Source organism: Cavia porcellus, unplaced genomic scaffold, assembly GCF_034190915.1.
Source record: "Cavia porcellus strain 051 isolate PalLab524CR breed Dunkin Hartley unplaced genomic scaffold, mCavPor4.1 scaffold_3, whole genome shotgun sequence".
Lineage (NCBI taxonomy): Eukaryota > Metazoa > Chordata > Mammalia > Rodentia > Caviidae > Cavia > Cavia porcellus.
Window position 1 is genome coordinate 40,749,173 of NW_026947486.1, and position 12,025 is coordinate 40,761,197.

General features: G+C 36.0%; 1 long non-coding RNA gene and 1 other non-coding gene across 2 annotated transcripts in view; one reads left to right on the forward strand and one right to left on the reverse strand.

Moving 5' to 3' along the window:
- LOC111757144 (uncharacterized) overlaps nt 1-12,025 on the reverse strand; it is a 69,273-nt gene that overhangs the window by 13,386 nt on the left and 43,862 nt on the right. The window lies entirely within an intron of this gene.
- On the forward strand, nt 2,796-2,916 carry LOC111757164 (small nucleolar RNA SNORA28). Its single transcript, XR_002791530.1, has one exon. It is a non-coding gene; the product is annotated as a small nucleolar RNA SNORA28 (small nucleolar RNA).

The following is a 12,025-nucleotide window of genomic DNA, read 5'->3' on the forward strand; positions in this document are numbered from 1 at the left end:
GGGAGTGGGCAATTAGCCAGGGGCCATTTTGGAATCAGGCAGGATAAGCCCGGAGCCAGAACTGCAGTTGGCTTCATTCAGCCACTCCTAGTTTGTAGCAGACTGGTGAGAATTGCTTGGACTGAGTCCTACCTCTGTGTACGGTCCAACAGCTACCACCAAAGTTTCCCTAAAGCTATCTCCAACCAGCATCACCCACCCTGCACATACTATTGTAGTGAAGACTCCCTGCAGTTGACCAGCTCCGATAGGAGGGGTCAGCCTACCCCATCCCTGCTAACACTCCAGTAGCCACCAGCAGGCTGGGAAAGGCAGCAAACAGTAGAAATCCCTAGCCAGCATGCTTCAGAGTAATTATACACAATAGAGTAAGTGCCAGGAACCCCACTACCCACTTGTCTGGAAGAAACCAGGAAACAAGATGTTTCTATGACAAAGAGGAACTGGGAGAGTTCATGACCACCAAACCAACCCTACAAAAAAATACTGAAGGACATTCAACAGAGAGAGAGAAAAGCCCATGGTTTCAGGAACAGTGGCAGAGGGCACTCAATGAATGGGGCAGACAGTGGAAAGAAGCAGAAAAGTAGACAACCAAAGGCAGAAAAATAGCATGGGAGAGAAGAGGCAGAGGTTAGCTATAACCACTAGTAAATATGGCCTCAATTCACTAATAAAAAGAAACACAGCCAGAGTGGATAAGGTACATCAATATGCTTTGTATAAGAAATACATTTAACTCAAAAGGAGATTTCTAGACTGAAAGTCAAAGATGAGAAAACAGTGCTCTATGTAACAGGGAACCAGGAAAAAAGTGGGGGTAGGTTGCCTATCAGCTACAGATAGGTTATGAAACCATGACACATTTATACAATAGAAAACTCCTCAGCTATAAGAAAGAAAACCTTGAGGCTCTTGTAGACAAATGGATACACCTTGAGATCATGCTCAGGGATACAAAGGTTCACAATCACTTAGGTGAATAGTGGGTTATCTTCCTAGTATAAAACCTAAAGGAATTAGTGGGATCCAAAATGTACAATACACCTCATGAAAGTGAAAGGGGAGGAATTGTATAAAAAGGAAAGGCAGTGGCAACTATTAATCTATTATCGTAATTTGAAACCCATATTTTTTCATTGTTTTGTTTAGATTGGTTTTACCCTGTTTCAGTTTGTCTACTTGTATTGATGGCATGGGCAGCTATTCCAAAGATAGCAGGATATACTATGGTAACCACTTTTGATTTTCTATAGGATTGATATGAAGCCTTGTATTGCTTTCACTTTTTTATTTTGACTAATTTCATTCTATTCTGTTTTTTTGAAAGTATCAAGTCTGATGGCATAGGAAACTCCTTTAAGACAACAAGATACACTATGAAACCAATTCTGGTTGGACTATTATCTTCTTTTGAAGTCCTATAATGTCTCTAAAGTTTTGTTTTTATTGATTTTCTTCAGTACTGTTTTGTTCAATTTTATAATGCCTGATGAGATGGGCAATTCTTTTAAAGATAACAAGAGGCATCATGGTAGCCATTATTGATCTCCTTATATATTTTTTAAGTCATGTTCTGTGTGGATCCTTCTGTTTTGATTGACTCTATTTTGTTTTGTCTCATTTGGTCTTATTCTCTTCAAAATAAAAAAGAGTAACACTGGTTCTCCATATGCTGAAAACTAAAACTAGATGCATGCCTATCACCATGCACTAACCTAAAGTCAAAATGGATCAAAGATCTAAATATTAAAACAGAAACACTAAATATGCTGGAAGACAAATTAGGTTGAAATATTGATGATATAGAGCTTGGCAGACAATTTAAGAACAAAAATGATACTGCACGGGAAATACTTCCCAGAATCAACAACTGGAATCTCACCTTATTAGAAAGGTTTTGCATGTCAAAAGAAATCTCAAGGAGAATGAAAGGAAAATCCACAAATTGGGAAAAAATCTTAGCCAACTCCCTCAGACTTCTATCCAGAACATGTAAGGAATTTTTAAAAATCAGGTACCCAAATTTCAAAGACCCAATCCAAAATAGGAATCTGAGATGAATACATGCTTCTCAGATGAAGAAACACAAATGGAAAATAAATACATTTAAAAATCTTCAACATCATGGTCATGAGAGAAATGCAAGTTAAAACAACACTGAAATTCCATCTCAATCCAGAAAGAATAGCCAGGATCATAAAAATCACCAATAACAAATGCTGGAGAGGCTGTGGGGGAAAAAGAACACTTCTGTACACTTCTGTACTGAGAGTGTAGACTGGTGCAACCACTGTGGAAATCTGTGTGAAGGTTCATCAGAAATCTGGGATTGAAGGTCCAATTTGACCCAGCTATGCTGCTTCTTTGCATATTCCCATGTAAGGTGAAAACATCATATCACAGTGATATATGTAGACCCACGTATACAGCAGCACAATTTGTAATAGCTAAATCTTGGAAATGGCCAAAATGCCCACCAACTGAGGAATGAATAAAAAAGATGAGGGTTTTTTTTTATACAATGGAGTACTACTCAGCTATAAAGAAAGACCACATTGAGGCTTTTGTAAGTAAATGGATGAGTTGAGATCATGCTCATAAGAGAAATAAATCAAACTCACATTTGTAAATACAGTATTAGCTCCCTTCTGTAAGAAACTGAAAGAGTAAATACAATGCAAAAGATTCAATAAATATTGTGACAGGGTAAAGAACTGCTCAGAGGAATAAGTAAGTCAAACAGGGAAAAGGAAAAAAGAAGGAAGAGAAATGTAACAATATTAAATTCGTGCAAGCAACACTCTGACAGATTATCAAAGTAGTCTGTCACAATTTGAGTTTATAGCAAGAAAGTCTAACCTATTCTAACACTCTCCTTTCTGTGAGACAGGCCATTACATAGACTGAAACAAGTTAGAAAAAAAGAAATAATATTAAATTCATATATGTACACTTAAGATTACTAAGACGATTATACTGCTAATTCTATTAGCTCTTGGAACAAAACAGATAACATCTGGAGGATTAGATCAATTTTGCATAACTATATCTGGTAATTCAAATAAGACTTATGAAGACAACTATGCAAAACAACAAAAATTGCGATGTTCCTATCACTGTTTTGAAAGCCCACATTGTTATTGTTTTTGGCTCTTACTTATAATGCTTTTATTCTTGGTTTTGACTGGTTTTATTCTGTTATCAATTATTTGACTTCAATATGTGTGAATGTATGGACAGCTATTTTGAAGAAAACAAGAGACAATATGGTAGCCACTATTGATTTCCTATTGTCTGGTTTTGAAAACCTCTCATTCTTTTTTCTGACTGTTTTTATACTATTTTGTTTTGTATTAACTTATTGTGTATGAAGGTATGGACAACTATTTTGAAGAAAACAAGAGACATTATGGTAGTCACTGTTGATTTCCTGCTGTCATTTTCTGAAATCCTGTTTTATTTGCATTGCTTTACTGTGCCCCACTTTGTTCTGTTTTGTTTTGTTTTATCGTTTTTAAAATACAAAAATTAAAAACTAAAAATAAAAATGTGTGATGATAAAAATCAATGGCATTCTTGCACAGAAACAACAAACTCACTGAGAGAGAAATTGTGGAATAACAGTTTTCATAGTAAAATCCAAAAAAAATTAAATACTTAGGAATCAGTCTGACAAAGAGTATGAAAAATCTTTGTGTTGAATATCATGGTACTCAAAAAATTAAATTGAAGAGGATATCAGAAGATGCAAAGATATCACTTGCTCTTGGATAGGAAGAGCAAACATGAAAATGGCCATACTCTCAAAACTGTGATACAGATTTAATGCAATTTGGATCAAAATGCCACTAGTGCGCCTCATGGATCTAGAGAAGACATTTCTAAATTTCATTTGGAAACAGAAAGGACCTAGAATAGCCAGGGCAATCCTAGGCAAAAATGGTAAGACAGGAGGCATCACAATCTTAAAATTATACTACAGACTTAAAATTATACTACAAGGCTACTGTGATAAAATCAGCATGATATTGGGGGTGTAAGACCGGTGTCGTGGAGGAGACTCCAAGGACTCCACTCTCATGTAAGAACAAAGGGGTCTTTATTATTCCGAGCGCATGGGGTCCTCCAAACAGGTGGAAACGGAGAACCCCGAGTTGGGGCAAGGCTGGTGCTTTTAAGGGGGAAAAAACCACAATGCAAGCATTTTTTACAGAAGCCAATCATAGCAGTTAGAGCGGGATAGTCGGCAGTCTATCTATTTGTGGTTGGTTAGCTCATAAGGGGTGACCAGTGGGTCAGAGTTAATTAACTGTCTTGTTCTGCACAACTTATCTTTAGGACACCTGGTTTCTGTATGGTTCGAGTTTGACAAGCTTTACAACCCTGATTAGCGTAATCGGCAGGCTCTATCTCTGAGTTCCCTGGCACAGCACAGCCCGAGCATATCACAGCTGCAGATGTTTTCTTTTTGATCCTCCCTCGGGGCTGAGTTTGGACTAAGTCATGAAGCCCAGTGCTGTTTCTAGCTGAGAAACAGCATCTTGTTTTTAACCTTTAAATTTCTGGTCCTTCAGGGGAAAAACTGACTTCAGCATCAATGGAACAGATTAGAAAATGAAGATGCAACTCCAAACATGCTAAACCACCTTATCTTCCATAATGGAGCCAAACAGGTACACTGGAAGAAAGTCTCTTTATTAAAAGGTACCTGGCCGGTAACCTGCTGTAAAGTTCTATACTAATTTCATTGTACCATCTTAGTTGGCTTTATTCTGTCTTGTTCTGTTGTATACTTTCAAAATAAAATTTAAAAAAAAATTTTTTTTTAAAAAGATACCTCAGAAACTATCACAAAGAATCAGCAACTGGGATCTAATCCTATAGAATAACTTTTTCACAGGATGAGAAACCACCAACAGAGTGAAGACACAACCCACAATGTAAGAGAAAATGTTTGCCAGCTGTACCTCAAAGATTACTGTCAAGAACATATAGAGAGATTATTCACCCACCCTCTTGGTAAGCATCTGCAACGTGGGCCAGGAGGAGAACAGAGCTCCAGACTTCCGGCCATGGAGGGATTCAGGCAGCTTATTCACCCGCCCTCTTGGTAAGCATTTGCAACGTGGGCCAGGAGAACAGAGCTCCAGAGCTCTGGTCATGGAGGGACTCAGGCAGCTTATTCACCTGCCCTCTTGATAAGCACCTGCAGCTTGGGCCTGGAGGAGAACCATTACCTGTGAGCCAACTTCCACATGAGCTGAAAATCAAGCATCCTTCTCCCCCCTCCCCCCTCCCCCCTTACCTACTGGGGATAGATATTTCAACATCTCTTGCGAGGATGACCATATGCAGCATAGCAAATATGGGGGATTTCCTTCTATCTTCTGTTTGAAGGCATAGGTTGTTTTCACTTTTTGTTATATTTCTTTTGCTCTATTCAGTATTCTCAATTGGTTTTACAATGTTCTATTTTTGGTTTGATTTTACAATACGTAAGTGACTCAATAGCTATTGTTAAATTAAAGAGATATACCATAGTACTTAGTACTACTATCCCAGTATCCTACTGTGAAATCCTGTACCAATTTCACTGCATTGTCTTGATTGGCTTTGTCCTGTCTTGCACTGTTGCATATTTGCTACTCTCAAAATTAAAAAAAAAAAAAAAAGTACATGTTAAGACCCATGCATATGTAGAATCTATAAACAGTTTATGAGAACTGATCTTATGACAATTGATGAAATGAACAGATATTTTGAAGAAAATGAGACACTAAAATACCCAGTGCTGATCCTGGAGTGTCATAATGTGAAACCCAGCAATAGTGTTATTCTTTGTTCAGAGTAATATTAACCTGCTTGGATTTATTGAAAGTCAACATAATTGAAGATATAGGTAACTGCATATATGTTTAAGTGTAGAGGATTGATAACCATATTTCTAAGTTTTTGTTGGATAGCTGAACAGAACTGTTTGCAATCACACTGTTTGAATCCCCACTTTATATGCTCTAATTTAGTATCTTAAAGAACTATTTGTAAGAAGACAATCTGTAATCATCAATTAGTGATTTCTGTTTATTTTTCTTTGAAATTATGTATTATTTCTACCCGTTTTCTGTATTTTAAGTCTTTCTTTAAATTCAGTTTTAAAAAGAAGACACTACAGTACCCAGTGCTGATCAGAGAGTGTCATGATGTGAAATCCAGCAATACTATTATTCTTTGTTCAAAATGATTTTAACCTGCTTTAGTTTGTTTAATCTAAACATAAATGAAAATATGGATAACTGTGTGTATATTTGAATGTATAGGATTGACAACCATGTTACTAAGTTTTTGTTGGACAGTTGATTAGAACTTTTTGCAGTCTCTCTGTTTGAATTCCCACTTTCATGTTCCATTTTTGTACCTTGAACAACTATTTGTAAAACGACAACATCAACTAGTGATTTCTTACTCTTTTTTTCTCTGAATGTATGTACTATTTCTACCTATTTTCTGTTTTGTTTACTCTTTCTTTAAATACAAAAAGAACATATAGAGACCTCAAAAACTCAGCCATCTAAGATTTAAAGATCCAATCCAAAAAAGTGCATCTGATTTGAAAACACACTTTTCAGATGAAGAAATACAAACAGCAAATAAATACATGAAAAACTGTTCAACCTCACTGGTCATTTGAAAGATTCAAATTAAAACAGCACTGAGATCCCACCTCACCCCAGAAATATGGATATTGTCAAAAAATCGAGCAATAATAAAAGCTGGAGGATAGTAACCCTTCTCCAGTGTTGGTGGGAATGCAGACTGGTGCAACCACTGGGGAAATCAGTGTGTAGATACCTCAAAATGCAGGACTAAGGGGTCCATTGGACCCAGCTATTCTCCTTCTGGTTATTTTCCCAAAAGAATTAAAAACATCATACCACAATGAGATATGTGCACTCATTTTTTAAAATGATGAGGACATTTCATTATTGATTTAGATGTGAAACTCTCACAGTAAATTCTTACAAGGTGGAGTATATTGACAAACTATTTCTCCCACAGAACTATAAACATGCAGACAGTATAAATACATGGTTGAACTATTAATACATTTCACCATTTCATAAATTCCATAATAAAGCAGAGTATCAAGTATTCAGTATTTTTACACAGCTCAAAAGTCATAAAATGTTAAATATATAGTCTGGGTTTTTTTTCAGAGATTCACTTGTTTTGAGAGTTTTAGAAGAGAGGGGAAAAATCATATTTCAAACAAAAATAAGTTGAACATGTAAGAATTTCAGAAAAATTTTGGTTAAGAATTGTTTTAGGTATGACAAGGGATTTTTACCTTTAAAAAGATTTTATTTTCCACAAGACAAAAGTTGCGTTTTACTATTTAATACCCCCCATTAATTTTATAGGTTCTCCCTACTAGGGTGCACCTCAAAATGCAAACAGATTAACCCTGTAACTTTTTGTCTGGAAACATTAAAGACATGCTCCTGTAACAGTGTAGATTATGAAAGTGGAGATTTCCATAACCACACAAAAGAACGCTTACAGAAAGTCATTAAATGATCATCATAAAAGTTGGTATAATTATAGAGAAAAAAATCATGGCTGGTGATATATATGGTTTAGTGGTAGAATTTTGGCCTAGCATGTGCAAAGTCCCATATTCAATTCCAGGCACATACACAAAAAGAAGTTATATGATAAATATATACAGTTTCTGGTTGTGGTGGTTTGTGCCTGCAATCCCAGGTTTTGGAAGCTTAAGGTAGACTTGTAAGTTCAAAACCAACCTGCACTACATAGGGCTGTCCCCTCCCCAATCAGTGGTTAAGCAAATCTGATGATAGTGATATAAATGTAGTAATGTAAAAACAAAACCTGTAGGTATATAACCGTATGTTTTTTGCAATGTTTGAAATGACTTGAAAGAATAAACCACAAAGTCTAGAGTGTTGTTTGTTCCTGGAATTTTGTATTTACATGATACTAAAATTGTACAGATATTATGTTATAAATTTCTTTCTTTCTTTTTTTCTTTTCCTTCTGTAGTACTGTACTGAGGATTGAACCTTGGGCTTCAAGCATTCTAGGCAAATGGTCTACCACTGAACTGCATTACCAGGCCTTTAAAAAACTTTTTTTTAAAGAAAACAATACTGTGGCAAAGATTTATTAGTTTTGAGAAACTAATGATTGCTTGTTACAGTAAATTATCAACATTTTCATTGCAACAGTATTTTCCCACACTTAGAATCCAGAAGGACTATGTCTTTCTTAAATTGTCATGTGTTTTTTTCCCACTCCTCAAAATACAGAAATAGGTTTTTGAGTATCAACTAGCCATTTATGAAAGCCATAAGATACAGATATTCATAAACATTACACAAATTACAATGAAGGGACCTGGACCTACACAGCCAACATTTGTGAAAAAGATGTTGGTTTTAGAAGTGGTAGGTACTAAAGGAGTTTTAATCAGCACTACTCATGTTCTGAAACCAAAATGAGGAAAAATCTTATTGCCACCCTTCCAAACACCATGTAACTAAAATAAAAAAAAAATATAAAAATAAGTTGCCCAACGTGGACTTGACTTTGAAATCTTCTGGCTTCAGTCTCTTAAGTAGCTGTGCCTAAAGATACATAATACTATGCCTGAATTAATTTTTTAGGTATTGATAAGATTCTAGCATGGAACTAGACTTTTTTCCTTTGGGTATCAAGAGTGGAACTCAGGACCTCACACATGCCAGCCAGGCACTGTGCCACTGAGCTAAATCTTTGGCTGGAATAGAGTTTTTAAAGAGGTATAAGAGGATTTACTATACAGTAGGTAGAAATTTAAAGTATAGTACTTGCTCAAAGAAATAGAACACTGGCCCTTGAGAGAGAGACATATTCTATAGTTTGGAGCTTGGAACATTGAAAATTTCCTCTTGGGACTTAAAATGGTGTGCTATCCATAGAAAAATAATGGTCTATTCCTATTAAAAAAAAACCTATTTTAATGTATTGGAAAAATAGGTGATCTATTCATAGGTGAAAGATACCAATTTTCAGTTGAAAGGAAAATTGCCCAGGCTTAATGTTTAGGGAGAAAAGAAAGAAAAATTATTAAACTGATCTTGCATCCTGAAGCTAGAGTTTTCATTTTTAAAATTATGATTTTCTTGCTGTCAGATGTGATGGCACATGCCTGTAATCCCAGTTACCTGTGAGTTTGAGGCAGGAAGATGATTGTGAATTTAAGAACAATCAGGGCTACAAAGTGAGTTCAAAGCCAGCCTGAACTGCATAGCAAGACATTGTCTCAAAAAACAAACAAACAAAAAAAAACCAAAACAAAACAATATATATATATATATATGATTTTCTTTATCTCCTTTCTAACCATCATTACTTTTTCTATGCTAGTGATATAGGGGAGTGAAATTCCCAGCCTAATAGATGCCCAGTACTAGTTCATGTTCTCTAAAATCAGATAATGAATTTTAGGAATAATGGAGGTTAAGAGCAGAATGTATTTATTGAGAGAAAGAAAACTTCTGTCTGAGAGAGAGAGACATAAAGGATCTTGAGAAGGAGCTGAAGACCTTCATTTTTCTAGGGAATTTAATAGAGCAAAACTATGAGGTGAGGCAGGTCTCATGTGGGGAAAAATGGGAATTCACAAAGCAGCTGGGCATCAGATGGGACAGAATTATGGTTAACCAGTAAGTTTGAGTGTAATTACTCAGGTGAAATTGATTAAATTGGGATCTAATGGGGAGGAAAGTCACTTAGGAAATGTGCATGAATATAGAACAGGGCACCTTTGGCTGTAGAGTGTTGGGCTAGTGACTCTTGTCTTCCTCAGGGTCATAGAGACATTTTTAAAATATTAGTTCTTCTGCAGCCCTTCCAGGGGGAGAACCAGCAGCAGCTCCTGAGATCTGCACCATGTTGGAACTTAGGACGCTGGGAAGCAAAGCAAGCACCCCCCCCCCGTAAGTAATAGTGAACCTGCTGATGCATGGCCTAGAGTCAAATATCCCATTCCCCTATCCCTCTCCCCCCGTCCCCGCCACCTATTAGCAAATGGGAACCAGAAATCTGAGCGTCTCCTGGGAGGTTGACCACAGCAAATAAGGGGGATTTCCTTCTACCATCTCTTTGAAGGCAAATATTTTTATTACTGTTTTGCTCTTTTCTGATTAATGGTACTGCTCTATTCAGTATTCTGTTTTGATAAGTTCTATAGTGTTCTATATTTTATCTCAATTTGATATACATGATTGAAAGAACTATTATAAAGATAACAAAATATATTGTGATACCTATTACTGTTATCCCAATAACCTGCTGTGAAATTCTGTACCAATTTCACTGTACAGTCTTAGTTGGCTTTATTCTATCTTGTTCTGTTGTATACTTTCAAAATAAAATTTAAAAAATATATTAGTTCTTAGGATGTATGTGTATCTGATCTTTTGTCTTGAGGTCTGGCCCACAGCAGGATGTGTTCTCCTTCAAAGTCACAAATTATCAAGTCTTCTGCACTAGCTATTTGAAGGTCTAGCCCCATCTGACTGCTTATAATATTTCTAATTAACTCAACTGCCTATAAAACTCAACTTTCTAATTAACTCAACTGCCCCCTCTGAAGAAGTAACCCAAACTGCTATGATGGAGAAATGGTTGATAATTGATCTGGCTTCTTCAGGCTGAAATGGGTCCTTGCTCTTGATCAGCAGAGATACTCTACATATGGTCTATCTAAAAACCCTCAATAGACACCAGGCACTTTCAGCACGGGCAAGTGTACAGCTTTAAGTCTGGAGGATACAAAGCCAGAGAAATAATTAAGTATGCATGGGCCAGTTAATAGAATCAACAGGATAATTATGAGTATAGTTAACAAAGATTTCTACCAAGAGGTGCTAATATGGCTTCCCATAAAAAGGATAAGGATAATATCCATGAAATTTTAGTCTGCCATGTCATTGATTTGTCATCTAATATCTCGGACAACTATTGAAATACAAGCAGAAAGATCAGAAATGTACACACATTTAGTTTTTACAATTGCACAACTATCTTTGGTGCTATTAGAATGTCTAATACCATCCAATTTTGGAGGAGAGTCTGTCTCATTAATTTTACTTCTTCATGTAGGAGAGAAAGACCAGTTACTGTGTTATTTAAGGCTCACTGTGTACAATCACTTAAGGCCTCAATATGTGTCATAACTTTTTTTCTGAACATGATCTGGAAGATCACAGTAAAAGGAATCTTAAAAGAGTCTATCATTTTTGTTATTTGTATTATCTGTGTGATTACTTGGGATTTGGCATTCTTTAGGCAAGAACAAATTTTTAGCAAAGCATGTATAATCAAAGTATGTATACAAAGGCATGTGCAATCAACAAATGAGCATTAAAGCTGACAGGTAAGGTTTAGAAACTTTTTTAAGGAATAGCAATTGTAATCCATTGATTTAAGTCACTTTATTGATGGAGTCTGACATTTTGTCATGAATCTCTATAACTTTACTTGTAAATACGTCTAAATTTTTATGACATATGAAGAACCAGAGTAATACACTATTTTGACTAGTGAAAAACTCTCTTGTATTTTTATATATGAACAACAATATGTATTGTATTTGAAAAACCAGTCTCAGCATTATTTTGATTAGTAGACAAGATAAAATATCTTCTGGATTGGAGTTGGGCTTTCAGACATAACTAAAAGAAATGAATCAAGAGAACATTATCCCAGTTACAGCTTAAGAAACACATCTTTTGGTGGCTGTTCATTGAGGTGCAATTCCTGGAAGAAAGGACCAGAGTTGAGAAGGACAAAGAGACATGTGCCAATGTCCAGCAATAGGCTGGTTTTTAACCTCTTGTCATGATTACTTAGGGCTCCTCCACAGAGATGAAAGGTGGAGAAGATGGTATGGCCAGAGGAAAGAGGTTAGTGCCCTGAGGCCTTTCAGTCTTGCCAGACCAGTTGATAGAATGAGTGT